The sequence below is a fragment of the Tursiops truncatus genome, chromosome 1, assembly GCF_011762595.2.
Source record: "Tursiops truncatus isolate mTurTru1 chromosome 1, mTurTru1.mat.Y, whole genome shotgun sequence".
Taxonomy (NCBI): Eukaryota; Metazoa; Chordata; class Mammalia; order Artiodactyla; family Delphinidae; genus Tursiops; species Tursiops truncatus.
Window position 1 is genome coordinate 6,608,506 of NC_047034.1, and position 17,176 is coordinate 6,625,681.

The following is a 17,176-nucleotide window of genomic DNA, read 5'->3' on the forward strand; positions in this document are numbered from 1 at the left end:
TTTTTTTTTGTTGTTGTTGCAGTACACGGGCATGTCACTGTTGTGACCTCTCCCATTGCGGGGCACAGGCTCCGGACGTGCAGGCTCAGTGGCCATGGCTCACAGGCCCAGCTGCTCCGCGGCCTGCGGTATCCTCCAGGACCAGGGCACGAAGCCGTGTCCCCTGCATCGTCAGGCGGACTCTCAACCACTGCGCCACCAGGGAAGCCCTAATTCTTGTTATTTTTATAATGATAAAGTAAAACACTCTTGATATCCACGTATAGATTAAAGTGTGAAGAGATTCAGGAAACATTCTACTAAAGATTGACATTTTGATAGATTATAGGTCCAAAAATATCAAAATATTTATTATTTCAAAAAGAATAGAACTGCCAAATTACCAACTTAGTCTCAAAGGATGTTACGGAACAGCAGTATTTTTTCATGAATTAGTCTGAAAAAAATGAGAGGAATATGTAAAAACCAGAAAGAAAGATGCTGGCTCACTGGGATTCTAAAATTAACATAGCAGGCATTTCCTGCTGAACACCAGCAAATTTTTCCTGAAAATTTAGACTTATATATAAAAATACTAATTGGAATATTATTTCCAAGTAGGTAATTTATACATTGACACCAAACCTCCCATCTATTTCCCCAAAATACAATTAAGATAGCAAAACATGCATATAGACACACATACACCTACAAAACAATCTGTTGTGTTTACTCTGACCACCAAAGTATCTATGCTGTTAACAATCGCTTTGTATGTTTATAATAACATTTCTCCTTTCCTTTGCTCTCTTCTCCACAAATTTAGCATATTTGAGTCTTTTGATACTCGCTGCACACATGAACAAAAGTATGGATTAAGTGTGCAAGGAAATGTGGAAATACATTCTGAACAAACACACATTTGCAAAAATCATGACACAGAGTATGACACTGTGATGCCTTTCGTAAAGCAAACAACATCCAAGACAGACACACCTATATGGATACACAGTGAGGTTTTCAAGTAGCTACATACAATTTCTAGTTGCTACCAACTGAATTTAGAATACAATTCTAGACTTTTCCTCCATATATATTTAATATTTTATATATACCTTGAGACAAAATATAAATGTTTTCATGTAAACATTAGTCAAAAACACTGAACTGAGAGATATGTATGGTCTATGATACATTGTGATAAAAATCCAAACATTGGTCTACTGGATTAAATACTAACACAGAGGGAAATTTTGGTCTACTTTTATATCTGCTCAAGGATTTGGAATTGACAGTACATACATACATCACATTGAGAAAACAGAATAACAGGGACAGAAAGTTAAAGCCTTGCTAAACGACAAAAAGTGGACCTATATTAAGAAATGCTTGGACATCAACAAAGATATTGATATTTAATTTTACACACAATGATAGCAATAATGCCAGCTACCTCCCTTGATTAAAGTTTGACATGTTCCGAAGCAATATTTACAAATACTTATCTTGCAAAGTAATTATTAGGAGCACTTCTCATCAATATGTTTATGTATTGTAAAGTTTCCCTCCTCAACTCAGACCACCTGGGATAAAAATCCTATGTCACATGACATTCAATAAACTGAGAATTTACCATGCCTTTGTTAAATAGCCTATAATTCACATAACAACATTTAGCTCTCAAGGTGAGTCTGAATATTAAATTAGCTAAAGAGGGTCTGGTTTACAATCCAACAGGATAATAGGTCTCAAGAAACATTACCCCCAACCCTACTTATCCTCTTCCACTTTAGCTATGCTTAGGTTGGAAGTTTGCAAACAAATTTCATAATTTGTTCTACTGAAAGTAAATTCTTATTCATCGTTATTCTTGCAAACTTGTTTAAAGCACCATATCTAATTGTATGTAAATGCATATACGTCTCTGCAGTTTCCAATTTAGGGAATGAAAGCTTTTTTACAACGCACTTTTCTATGATCAATTAAGCAAAATACACTTTTTTCCAAAGCCTATTTGAAGTACAGCCTTAGTGGAATTTTTTTTTTTCAGTTGTTGCACAGATTACTTTTCTTTTCAAGAAAAACAAATGTACTTCCAGTTTCTAGTTCTGCATATAAGGAGCCTGGAAGTTGTCATGCTACCCTAACAACAGGTTTAAAAAAAACAAAACAAAACCGAACAGACTGAAAAATCAACAACTCTTCTTGGATCCAGAAGAGAGGGGAGAACACAAAAAAACTACTACCCTCAAGACAGGAGAGACAAACAGGCAAATGCATGCAGGCAGGCACATCTTACCAGAGCAGAAACTCAGGAACAGAACCACGGAGGAACCAGTGCCAAGGTAGGAAGTTCTGTACCATAATTGATGAATTGCTGGAGGCTCAGTGCCAAGTCTGAGAGTTAAAAACTCCACAATATTGTGAAATTTATCTCTAGGAGCTTAACAAGGTTCTCATTTTATATATCAGAGCAAAATCCTTTCCAGCTTCCGTCAGGAGGCTGAGGAAAGAAACCATTTTGAAATACGCCAGAAGATTCTGCTTTTCTTAATAAGGAGTGCCCTCAGCAGAAACTAGTTAACCAGAGCCTGACCTCGGGAAGGGAAATAACCAACTGCAGCTGGTTCTAGCCTTCCATGCGGGGAAGAGGAATAAACAACTCTAGCCCACTCTAGCTATCCTGACCCAGCTGAGAGGGGGAGAAAAAGCTGAGAAACACAGTTTACAGTCTGTAGGCATACACTAAAAACTGAGACCTAATCAGCATAGAACTACAGAATGCTTCATCTCCTCTCACACCCCACCACCACATTACTAAAGGTCTACTGACAGCAGCTCCATTTACCCAGTGCATCACATCTGGTTATCATGAAAAACAAAAAATGGAAATGCATACTAAAAGGCAAAAACACAATTTAAAGAGACAGAGCAAGCATTGGAACCAGGCAGGGCAGGGATATTGGTATTATTAGACTTGGAATTGGAAAGAACTGTGATTAATATGCTAAGGGCTCTAATGGATAAAGTAGACAACATGCAAAAACAGATGGAAAATATAAGCAGAGAAGTGGAAATCCTAAGAAAGGACCCAAAATAAATGCTAGAGATAAAAAAGAGTGGAACAGAAATAAAGACTGCCGCTGATGGGCTTGCTAGTAGATTGGGCACAGGTGAAGAAAGAATCTGCACTAGAGAATCTATCACTAGGATCCTCAAAAACTGAAAAGCAAAGAGAACAATGACTGAAAAAACTGAAGTGAGATTCCAAGGACTGTGGGACAACTACAGAAGATACACATGTAGAAGGAGAAGAAAAAGAGAAAAAAAACAGAAGAACTATTTGAACCATAATTGATAATTTCTCCAAATTAACATCTGACACCAAAGATCCAGAAAACTTGGAGTATTGCCAGAGCTGCTCCAGGTGTTTGTTCAAAACCCTGTAACTCCCACCTTTAGCAGGAGTTAACATAAATCTTTAAGTTAAAGGGTCCAGAGACAAGAAAGGAAGCTACAAACAAACAAACAAACAAACCCAGATGGAACCAGCTGGGACCAAGATGGTGATACATCTGACCTGCAACAGAACCTGAGTCTCATTATATACGATTTTACTACATGAGCACATTAAATGACACACCTACCGGTGGCCAGGACTGGACATTAAGGACCATAAAAGTATAAAAAGAGGGTGGTGCCCACTCCCTCAGGGAAAAAGCCCCACCCCTGTCCCATAGACTAATGCAGATGTCTCCCCATCATCAGCCTCACTCCTCCTCTCTTTGGCTTTACTCTTTATAATTAAATCACTCTCTCCAGGTGGAGAAGTTGATCTGTGAACTTAGTTTCTGAGTCTCCATTCTTTGGCCACTGAATAAAGTTTGTGCTGTGTCGATCTCAGCTTCAGTTTTGTTATTCGCCTACTCAAACTCCAAAGGAAAAAGAACCCTCCTACGCAGAGGCAGAGAGCCTCGGCTGCCCAGGCTGGGGCCCGAGCAGGGTCCATTTGACTCAATTTGGTAACAAGAGGACACCAAGAAGGATAAATATAAAAAAAAATTATACCTCAGCACATCTTTTTCAAAAATAAAGAAAAATCTTCTAAAAGAAGCCAGAGGAAAAATATACTTTATCTAGAGAAGAATAAAGATAATAACATCCAACTTCTCTTCAGAAAACATGAAAGCAAGAAGAGAAAAAACAGAAATATTTAAGGTGTTGAGAGAAAACAGCCACCAAATTAGAATTCTGTACGCTGTGAAATTACCTTTCAAATGTAAAGGAGATATAAAGACTTTTTTGGACAAACAAAACTAGAGGGAATTTGGTGCTAGTGGACTTGCCTTAAGAGAAAAGTTAAAAGAAGTTCTATAGAGAGAAGGAAAATAATGTAGGTTAATAGGTTATTACCCTGTATCTATATAAAGAGCATGAAAGAAGGAATACATAAAGATAAAATAGAAACTTTATTTTTCTTATTCTTAATTGATCTAATAGATAACTGTTCAAAATAAAAAGTTATAATGTATTCAGTTATGTATGCTTATGTATGTATATATATGCTTATTTATGCTTGTATATAAGTGAAAGGATGACAGCAATGGTATAAGGGATGAGAGGAAGTCAGGGTTATTTTGTTTTTAAAATGTGTGCATATTACACATGAAGCGGTATAGTACTATCTGAAAGTGGACTAGGATTAATTGCAAAGGTATATTGAAAACTCTAAGACAACCACTAAAAAAAAAAGTGAAAAAAGAAATACAAATGAAATATTAAAAAGAGAGAAAATAGAATCATATGCTCAAAAAAGCAGATGAACAAGGAGAGAAAATGGAATCATATAAAACTATAAAAGGCCCAAAAGGAGTGAAGGACAAAAATAGGAATAAAGAACAAGGGCAACAAAGAGAAAACAGTAACTAATACGGTAGTTATTAATCCAACTGTATTAGTAATTACTTGGAATGTCAATGGTCTAAATGTACCAATTAAAAGACAGAGATTGCTAGAGTGGATCGAAAACTTGACTCGACCATATATCATCTATAAGAAACTCACTTTAAAAATAAAGACATACATAGATTAAGAGTAAATGGATGGAGAAAAATATACCATGTTAACACTAAGGAAAAGAAAGCAGGAGTAGCTCTATTAATTTCAGACACAGCACACATCAAGGAAAGCCATCAGGGATACAGAAGGACACTACACAATGATAAAGGGGTTGACTTTTAAAAAAATTTTATTGGAGTATAATTGCTTTAAATGTTGTGTTAGTTACTGCTCAACAATGAAGTGAATCAGCTATATGTATACATATATCCCCTCCCTCTTGACCTCTTTCCCATCCCATCTATGTCATCACAGAGCACTGAGCTGAGCTCCCTGTGCTATACAGCAGGTTCCTACTAGCTATCTATTTTACACATGGTAGTGTATTTAAGGCCAACCTAATCTCCCAATTCATCCCACTCTCCCTTCCACCTCCCATGCCCACACATCCAGTCTCTATGTCTGCATCTCTAATCCTGTCCTGCAAATAGGTTCATCTGTAGCATTTATCTAGATGTCACATATATGTGTTAATATACGATATTTGTTTTTCTCTTTCTCACTTACTTCACTCTGTATGACAGACTCTAGGTCCAATCACATCTCTACAAATGACCAAATTTCGTTCCTTTTTATAGATAATATTCCACTGTATATACGTACCACATCTTTTTTATCCATTCATCTGTCTATGGACATTTAGGTTGTTTCCATGTCATGGCTTTTGTAAATAATGCTGCAATCAACATTAGGGTACAGGTGTCTTTTTTTTTTTTTTTTTTTTTGCAGTACGCGGGCCTCTCACTGTTGTGGCCTCTCCCGTTGCGGAGCACAGGCTCTGGACACGCAGGCTCAGCAGCCATGGCTCACAGGCCCAGCCGCTCCGTGGCATGTGGGATCTTCCCAGACCGGGGCATGAACCCGTGTCCCCTGCATCAGCAGGCGGACTCTCAACCACTGCACCACCAGGGAAGCCCCACATGTGTCTTTTTGAATTATGGTTTTCTCAGGGTATAAGCCCTGTAGTAGGATTGCTGGGTCATATGGTAGTTTTATTTTTAGTTTTCTAAGGAACCTCCATATTGTTCTCCATAGTGACTGTATCAATTTACATTCCCACCAACAGTGCAAGAGGGTTCTCTTTTCTCCACACCGTCTCCAGCATTTATTGTTTGTAGGCTTTTTGATGAAGGCCATTCTGACCAGTGTGAGGTGCTCCCTCATTGTAGTTTTGATTTGCATTTCTCTAATAATTAGTGATGTCGAGCATCTTTTCATGTGCTTTTTGTCCATCTGTATGTTTTTTTTTGGAGAAATGTCTATTTAGGTCTTCTGGCCATTTTTTTGTTCGTTTTTTGTTTTTGCTATTGAGCTGCATGAGCTGTTTGTATATATTAGAGATTACTCCTTTGTCAGTTACTTCATTTGCAAATATTTTCTCCCATTCTGAGGGTTGTCTTTTCGCCTGGTTTATGGTTTCCTTTGCTGTGCAAAAGCTTTTAAGTTTCATTAGCCCCATTTGTTTATTTTTGTTTTAATTTTCATTACTCTAGGAGGTGGGTCAAAAAAGATCTTGCTGTGATTTATGTCAAAGAGTGTTTTTCCTGTGTTTTCCTCTAAGAGTTTTAAAGCGTCCGGTCTAACAGTTAGGACTTTAATCCATTTTGAGTTTATTTTTGTGTATGGTGTCAGGGAGTGTTCTAGTTTCATTCTTTTACATGTAATTGTCCAGTTTTCCCAGCACCACTTATTGAAGAGGCTGTCTTTTCTCCATTATGTATTCTTGCCTCCTTTGTCATAGATTAGGTGACCATATGTGCATGGGTTTATCTCTGGGTTTTCTATATTGTTCCATTGATCTATATTTCTGTTTTTGTGCCAGTACCATACTGTCTTGATTACTGTAGCTTTGTAGTATAGTCTGAAGTCAGGGAGCCTGATTCCTCCAGCTCCGTTTTTCTTTCTCAAGATTGCTTTGGCTATTCAGGGTCTTTTGTGCTTCCATACAAATTATAAAACTTTTTGTTCTAATTCTATGAAAAATGCCACGGCTAATTTGATAGGGATTGCATTGAATCTGTAGATTGCTTTCGATAGTATAGTCATTTTCATAATATTGATTCTTCCAATCCAAGAACATTGTTTATCTTCCATCTCTTTGTGTCATCTTTGATTTCTTTCATCAGTGTTTTATAGTTTTCTGAGTACAGGTCTTTTGCCTCCTTAGGTAGGTTTATTCCTAGGTATTTTATTCTTTTTGTTGCAGTGGTAAATGGGATTATTTCCTTAATTTCTCTTTCTAATCTTTCATTGTTAGTGTATAGGAATGCAAGAGATTTCTGTGTATTAATTGTGTATCCTGCAACTTTACCAAATTCATTGATTAGCTCTAGTAGTTTTCTGGTGACATTTTTAGGATTTTCTATGCATAGTATCTTGTCATCTGCAAACAGTGACAGTTTTACTTCTTCTTTTCCAATTTGTATTCCTTGTATTTCTTTTTCTTCTCTGATTGCCATGGCTAGGACTTCCAAAACTATGTTGAATAAGGGTGGACATCCTTGTCTTGTTCCTGATCTTAGAGGAAATGTTTTCATTGAGAATGATGTTTGCTGTGGATTTGTCATATACGGCCTTTATTATGTTGAGGTAAGTTCCCTCTATGCCCACTTTCTGGAGAGGTTTTATCATAAATGGGTATTGAAATTTGTCAAAAGCTTTTTCTGCATCTATTGAGATGATCATATGGCTTTTATTTTTTAATTTGTTAATATGGTGTATCACATTGATTGATTTGCATGTATTGAAGAATCCTTGCATCCCTGGGATAAATCTCACTTGATCATGGTGTATGATCCTTTTAATGTGTTGTTGGATTAGGTTTGCTAGTATTTTGTTGAGGATTTTTACGTCTATGGTCATCAGTGATATTGGTCTGTAATTTTCTTTTTTTGTATTATCTTTGTCTTATTTTGGTATCAGGGTGATGGTGGCCTCATAGAATGAGTTTGGGAGTTTTCCTCCCCCTGCAATTTTTTGGAAGAGTTTGAGAGGATAGATGTTAGCTCTTCTCCCTATGTTTGATAGAATTTTCCTGTGAGGCCATCTGGTCCTGGACTTCGGTTTGTTGGAAGATTTTTAATTACAGCTTCAATTTCGTTACTTGTGTTTGGTCTGTTTATATTTTCTAATTCTTCTTGGTTCAGTCTTGGAAAGTTATACCTTTCTAAGAATTTGTCCATTTCTTCCAGGTTGTCTATTTTATTGGCGTAGCGTTGCTTGTAGTAGTCTCTTATGATCTTCGTATTTCTGTGGTGTCATTTGTGAATTCTCCTTTTTCATTTCTAATTTTATTGATTTGAGTCCCCTCCCTTTTTTTCTTGATGGATCTGGCTAAAGGTTTATCAATTTTGTTTATCTTTTCACAGAACCAACTTTTAGTTTTCTTGATCTTTGCTATTGTTTTCTTCATTTCTATTTCATTTATTTCTGCTCTGATCTTTATGATTTCTTTCTTTCTACTAACTTTTGAGTTTTTTTGTTCTTCTTTCTCTAGTCTCTTTAGGTGTAAGGTTAGATTGTTTGAGATTTTTCTTGTTTCTTGAGGTGAGATTGAATTGCTATAAACTTCCCTCTTGGAACTGCTTTTTTGCTGTGTCCCATAGGTTTTGGGTCATCGTGTTTTTGTTGTCATTTTTTCTATGTATTTTTTTACTTCCTCTTTGATTTCTTCAGTGATCTCTTGGTTATTTAGTAGTGCATTGTTTAGTCTCCATGTGTTTGTGTTTTTTACAGTTTTCTTTCCTGTAATTGGTTTCTAATCTCATAGTGTTGTGGTCAGAAAAGATGTTTGATACAATTTCAACTTTCTTAAAATTTCTGAGGCTTGATTTGTCACCCAAGATGTGATCTATCCTGGAGAATGTTTTTACAGAAGGCCTAACAATTCTTAACATGTATGTGCCTAACAGCAGAGCATCAAACAATGTGAGTCAAAAACTGACAGAGTTTAAGAATAAATAGATGAACCCACTATCATAGTTGGAGACTTTAACACACCTCTGCAAGTAATGGACAGATCCAGAAAATCAATAAAGACATAGCTGAAATCACCAACACTATCAATTAAATGGATACAATTAACATCATACACTACTTTATCCAAGTACAGCAGCACACACATTTTTCTCAAGCACACATGAAACATTCACAAAGATAGACCACATTGTGAGCCACAAAACACACCTTAACAAATTTAAAAGAACAGAAATAATGCAATGTCTTCTCTTAGACTACATGGAATTAAACCAGAAATAAATAGCAGGAAGATAACTGGATGATCCCTAAATACATAAAGATTAAACAATACACTTCTAAATAACCCATGGGTCAAATGAAATCTCAAGAGAAATTTTAAAAAATATTTTTAACTAAATGAAAATGCAGAAACAACTTATCAAAATTTGTGAGATGCAGCAAATCAGTGCTTAGAGGAACTTTTATAGCATTAAATGTACATACTAGATAAGAAGAAAGATCTAAAATCCAAGTATATAAGAACTTTCCACCATAGAAAACTAGAAAATTAGAGCAAATTAAATTCAAAATAAGCAGAAGTTGAAAGCAGAAAATCACTACAGAAAATCATTGGAACCAAAAGCTGATACTTTGAAAAATTTGATAAAATTAATAAATTTTAGCCAGGATATCCAACACAATATTAAAGGAGAAAAACAAAGTTGGAAGAGAGACACTACCCAACTTTAAGATTTAATATAAAGCTATAGTAATCAAGACAATGTGGTACTGGCGAAAGGATGGACTAATAGATCAATGGTATAGAATAGGAAGTCCAGAAATAGACAATGAGAAATACAGGACACTGATCTTTAAAAAAAGAGCAGTGGCAATAAAATGGAGCAAAGAAAGTTCCTTTAACAAATACTGCTGGAACAACTCAACATCCACATGCAAAACAAAGAATTTAGAAACAGACCTTACACCTTTCTCAAAAATTAACTCAAAATGTATCATAGACCTAAATGTACATGAAACTATAAAACTCCTGAAAGATAATGTAAGAGAAAACCTAAATGATCTCTGATATAGTGATGCTTGTACAACATCCATACAACCATAGGTGATGCCTATGGTGATGTTTTGACACAACACTAAGGAACAATCCACAAAGTAAACAAATGATAAGCCAGACTTCATTAAAATTAAAAAGATTTGCTCTATGAAAGTCAACGTAAAGAAAATGAGAAGACAAGCCACAGACTGGGAGAAAATCTTCGCAAAAAGACACATATGATAAAAGACTGTTATCCAAAATACACAAAGAACTTTTAAAACTCAACAATAAGAAAACAAACAGACTGCTGAAAAAATGAGCCAAAGACCTTAACAGACACCTTACCGAAGAAGATATACAGATGGCAAATAAGCATATGAAAATTTGCTCTACATCATATATCACCAGAGAAATGCAAATTAAAATAACAATGAGACACCACTATATATCTATTAGAGTGCCCATAATCCAAAACACTGTGACAACATCAAATGCTGGTGAGGATGTGTAGCAACAGAAACTCTTACACATTGCTGGTGGGGATGCAAAATGGTACAGCCACTTTGGAAGACAGTTTGACAATTTCTTACAATATGATACAGCAATTGTGCTCATTGATATTTTCCCAGAGTTAACAATCTGTGTCCACAGAAAAACCTGTATATGGATGTCTATAAAAGTTTTATTCATAATAGCCCATTCGTGTTAGCAACCATGATGTCCTTCATTAGGTTTATGGTTAAACTGTGGTACATCCAGACAAGGAATATTATTCATGCTAAAAGAAAGTGATCAAGCCATGAAAGGAATGGAGGAAATTTAAAAGCACATACACAGTGAAAGAAGCCAATCTCAGCTGGCTTCATACTGTATTATTCCAACTATGTGACATTCTGGAAAAGGCAAAACTACGGAGACAATAAAAGATAAGTGGTTGCCCCAGGTAGTGGTGGGTGGGGAGTGGAGATGAATAGGCAGAGCACAGAGGATTTTTAGGGCAATGAAAATACTCTGTATGATGTTATAATAATGGAGGTATGTCATTACAAATTTTTCTAAGCCCATAGAATGTTCAACACTAGAAGTGAACCCTAAGGTGAACTATGGACTTTGGGTAATTATGACCTGGCAATGTAGGTTCATCCTTGGTAAAAAATGTACCATTCTAGAGAATAATGTTGATAAAATGGGGGAGACTCTGCATGTGTGGGGGATGAGGGAATATGGGGAATCTCTGTAGCCTCCTCTCAATTTTATTGTAAATCTAAAACTTTTTTTTAAAAAAGTCTTAGAAAATAACAAATTCCAGTTGATATTCCAGTATAAAGTAAAAAAAATCACATATTTGACATTTATATTTAATGTTTAATTTAAATTTATTAAATTTAGTTAATTATTTGATCTTACTAATTATTATAAAAACTGCTATTACTTATGTTGGATTTATAATATGGACTTTATTACAGTAAACAGTTCTGAGTCTTAACTGAAATGTAATTAAACTTGTAATGTAAACTCCATGCACATAATTATCTTTAGTATCTAACTGCCAATTATAAAAATATTTCTTAACAAACCAATGTTTAATAATTGTGTTTTAATAGTAATTAAAAAAGATTTAAATATAAATTTTCACAAATCTACCTGTAAAAATTAAATGAAATTACAACAAATGGGAGGAGTGAGTTCTGGTGCCCTTTAATATTTAAAGAGGATTTTCCTTATTTAAAATAATATTTTGGCATGTTAAAAGGTGCAATTCAATTCTTTTAATATAAAACTATTCTGCTTAATATAGAACTAAATTCCTATGTTCAATAATATTCTCATCCGAGAGGGTAAAGAAGAAAAAACCCACTAATTTGCAAGCTAATGACACATTGACAAAATAACATAGGATGATATGAACTGCAAAATGTTGAGACTTTAAATCAGTCAAAAGATAACACGTTATTTAAAACCAAAATTTTCCAGGTGTGATATTACCTGATACTCTAACTTTTTGGAATGTGTAAAATAAAATAATTTGTCAATCATAGAAAGTTCAGAGTGCAATTTTTAATCCTTAAGAGAAGATAGGCATACTAGCAATGTTTCAGACTTATGTGGGACTTAAATGGAATGTGAGCAATTTAGGGCTAAAATTGAACTTCCAAAGCTTTTTTAGCGCAATGTCCATGATTGTCTAGAGATTTGCATCAAAAGATCAAAATGATGAGGTGATTATGCACAGATTCAAAATTTCAATCATACCATCTGTAGGTGGTCTCAATAATGAGCTCCTCATTGACTAAAGGGAATGAAAAACCGGCAGGCTGGTTTCTTGCAGAATTAGGGGAAATACTACATCTAGGGTAGTTTCTCAGATCATGAAATTAGCTTTTTAAATAATTTCTCTCAAATAATTAGCCCTTTTTAAACATGAAAATAAATACTTTGAAGATAAAACTAAGGGATTATTTTCAGTGTCACACATTACATGATCAAATGTATAATTATGTATCTGAAGTTTTACAAATTATAAATAATTTTCACATTTCAAATATAATCTTGATTTACAAAATATTTACTAATAAACGTATTTTAAACCTGGTATAGAGGAGAAGGCAGTTAGAGTGTCCACTCACCTTCCCTTTCTCCTATGTTGCTCAGCCAGCACAATGACCGTGATTGACAGATCATTAGATTTTGCAGGTGAAATGGTTAATCCTTAGGCCTAAAGTCCTTTGGAAATGTTTTTTTTTATGGGCTATAATTTGTTAGACTACAGTGAAGACTAAGAACTACAGCATCCTGCTAATAAATTGCCATGCTTGTGTTTCTTACAGCAATGATCATCAATCAATCCATTTAATAGTTAAAGTGAACATATTCCCTGGAGAAATGATGGGAGAGAGTACTAATATAAACCACTCAAATGATTCAGAGTTTTCAAGATAAAAAAAAATCATTAAAAATTACAGTATTTGTTACAGGTCAATAATATCCCCAGGCACCTATCAAAATAAAATTCAGAAGCACTTCAGAGGCACATTTCCAAAACTTAGGTAGCACAACAATCCTGTTGACTCTAAGTATATATTCCACTGAATACAATGTTAGTTTAAATCATGAATTGCAACAGCTGGTGATTATAACACATGGAAAGTAAAATGAATGACAGCAATGAATCAAAAGATGGGAGGGAAGGATTGGGAACATTCTGTTGTACTACCACATGAGATGATCTGTTACATTAATAAAAAATGAACACTATCAACTTTAGGCAACTGATATGCTAGAAAGGAGATTAAAATGGAATCATAACATACTCAGTTAAAACCAGATAAGAGAGTGAAAGAAGCCTCTGTCAATAAATAGAAAACAATTACAAACGTGGCTTATGCTAATCCAAGTTTAAATATGCATGGTCTAAAGATATTAATTAAAAGACAGAGATTGTCAGAGTTTATTTAAACTATAGCAACTATATGAGGTCTACAAGAAACCTACTTTACATATAAAGACTAAGATAGACTACAAGTAAAGGGATGAACTTCTGCTTCTGGAAAAAAGAAACGTCATACTTTTCCCTATTCCTCTTCACAAATACAATGAAAAGTTCTGGACAATTATATATAAAACAAATCTAAGAAGACTCTGAAAGGTGCAGAAACTTCAGTGTGTATAGAATAACATGGTAATGAGTTCTTTGGGTTTTCTTTTTACTTCATATATTCCAAACTTGGGAGTTGAAGAGCCCGGCAACCTGAGAATGCCAAAAGGCACAGGACAAAAAGATCCCCAACAAAATCTGCCCTTTCTAGATAAAGGAACAGGAAAGGAACAGCCTAGCAAGACAGACATATGAGACAATACAGCTCTACTGCAGTAAAACAGCACAGGAAACAGCATGACCCTCAACTCCACGTATGCCAGCAAGTGCTGAATGGAGACCCTATACTTTGGGGTGGTATCAGGGGAGGCCTAGAAAAGTGTCAGGACTTTTAACATCACCCAGTGGAAACAAGGTGACTTCTGTAGCACTGTCAGTGGAGACCAGGTGGGGAACCCAAATTCCCATGCCTGGCCAAGGGTAATGAGGAGCTCCCTCCTCACTGGGTATCAGCTGAAAACCAGCAGTGAATCTGGAATTCTAGCCCCACCCAGGGACAGTGAAGTACCCTCCTTCCCTTACCGAAGTGCTAGTAGAAAAAGCCAGCTTAAACTCCAAGTTCAAATAAGATCCAGAGTCTCACAAGATAATGCAGAAATGTCCTAGTTTCAATCATTTCATACATAGAACCAGGAGGATCTCAAACTGAATGAGATGAATCAATCATAAATACCAACACCAAGAAGAAAGAGATATTGAATAATTTCACAAAGATTTTAAAGTAGTGATCACAAAAATTGTTCAAGGAGCAATTACAAATATGACTGAAACAAATGAAAAAATAGAACGCCCTCCCCCCAAAAATAGAAAGTATCAGGATATGAGAAGATATAAAAGAAAAGATACAACTTTTAGAACTGAGAAATAGCATATCTGAAATAAAAATCTCAATGGATTTTTTTTTTTTCGGTACACGGGCCTCTCACTGTTGTGGCCTCTCCCGTTGCGGAGCACAGGCTCCGGACGGGCAGGCTCAGCAGCCATGGCTCACGGGCCCAGCTGCTCCGCAGCATGTGGGATCTTCCCGGACCGGGGCACGAACCCCTGTCCCCTGCATCGGCAGGCGGACTCTCAACCACTGCGCCACCAGGGAAGTCCTCAATGGATTTTTTTAAAAGACAGATATTGACAAGGTGGATCAAAAAATATGACTCAACTATATGCTGACAGCAAGAAACTCTCTTCAAATATAATTACATGGAAGATTGAAGTAAAATAATAAAAAGATATTATGCAAATATTAATCAAAGGAAAACAAGAGTGGCTATATTAATATCAAATAAATTCAACTTCAGAGCAAAGAAAATCACTGGGGAGTGTAGGGCGCGGTCAGCTAACTGCTACGCGGCAGGAAGCTGAAATAAGCTGAGTCATCCTTCCTGTGGCCACTGCGCTTGCGCTAAGTATACTAATGAGGTTTTAAAGTAGCGACCTATCCAATGCTGGCTCACAAATCGCACCATCGGCGAAAGCCAATCACAGAGCGACACATGTTCTTAATCCCTATATAAGCAGACTGCTATAGGATTGCGGGGTCTTCCTTCCATCTTTCTTCAACCAAGCTGTGCTCCAATAAAGTGTGATACGAGAAGAATCTTGCGTGTGGCGGCTCGTTATTCTGCCGGTCAGAAACGGCTCGCCGCAGGGGAGACAGAAAGAAAGAGAGAGAGAGATTGTATCATGATGAAAGTGTCAATCCACCAGAAAAATATAAAAAACTTATGTGGGTATGCACCCAGCAGTAGAGATGAAAAATACGCAAAGCAAAATTTGATAAACTGAAAGGAGAAACAGAGATGCCCATATTTGGTTAACATTAAAGATTTTGATACTCCTTTCAAAACAATTGATAGGACAACTAGAGAGAGATTCAGCAAGTATATAGAAAAACTCAAGGACATCATTAATCACCAGGCTCCAATCAAAATTCATAGAACACTCCATGAAAAGCAGCAGAAGACACATTCTTTTCAGGTGTTGACAAAACTTATAACAAGGTACACTATATCCTGGGCCATAAAATAAACTCAAATACCTACAAGAATTGAAATCATACAAAGTGTGTTCTCTACCCACAGTGGAAATAAATTAGTAATCAGTAACAGAAAGACAAGGAAATCTCAAAACACTAAACAACAGATCTAATTCATTCATGTATCAAAGAGATAATCTTTAGGGGAGTATGAAATACTTTGAAATGAATAACAGTGAAAATATATCAATTGTCAGAGACAAGGCTAAAGCAGCCTTGAGAGGGCTATTATAGCACAAACTGCATACATTAAAAAGAATAGGCTGCCATGCATACAGAGCCTTTTTATTGTTGAAAAGTGAGTTTCCAGGCCCCCCGCCTCCAGCCCCTGCTCCAGATGAGCAACCTATGTCCCCATCATGGAGGAGAAGATTCTGGCAGCAAAGTGCACAAACCCATGCTCATTAGGCTTCCAGATCCCTGCTGGCTGCAGCAGCGAGACCTCTCCGTCCTTGACAAGTAGAGCGACGAGGTATAAGGACCAGGTCTGGAAATTGAGAGCAGCTCGAAACAGTAGTCTGAGCAGCGTTACGGACATCTTTGGCATAGAGGAGACGGCCATCCGTGAGAGGTTCAGTGAGGAAAAGATCCAGAAGCCAGATGACCACTCAGGCAGTACAGCCCGGACCCAGCCACCTACCCAGGCCAGTATCACCCCAGGAGCTGACTGAGCTCTTCACAAGGCCACGGGCCTATGGCTGGAAGACAGTACCAAAGAGAAGATTGGCCCCAGCAAGCCTCTTGAGACCCCCAGCAGCCACCACCTGCATATTCAGCAATCAACATCCCCAGCTCTGCCCCACCCATGACCTCGGTGCCCCGGGCACCCACGATGCCACCTCCTCGTGAATACTTTGGATACCACCTCTTTATCAAATGGGTATCTTGCAAGTATTTTGCCTAGGCTGTGCTGTATCTTTTGTTTCTCTTAATAGAGTCTTTCAAACATTCAACATCATTATTTTCCCATGGGTTATGCCATGCTTTTGATTTTGTTATCTGAACTCTCATTACAAAACCCCCAAATTGATTATTTTGTTGAAGCTTTCACTGTTTTTCTCCAACTATACAAATATGCAGTGCTGTCTTATTTTGGAATGCCTATTTTTTGCATCAGAGTAAGGGGAGAAAACAGGCAAATTCATTATTGAGTAAGAAGCTAAGAAAGCGAACTCTTTTTGTTGAAGTAACATCCCATTCTTGAAGGTGAAAAAGATTCTATGCTCTCACAGGTCTGGTTATGCTCAGCTGGCAAGAAGTCCAAAGTATCCTCATTAGGAGGCAATATCAACATTAAGTTAACTTTTTCAAAGCCTCAGAGGAAGTTTGGCCAATTTATAATTTATAGATTATAATGTTCTTGATTGTATTTTCAGTT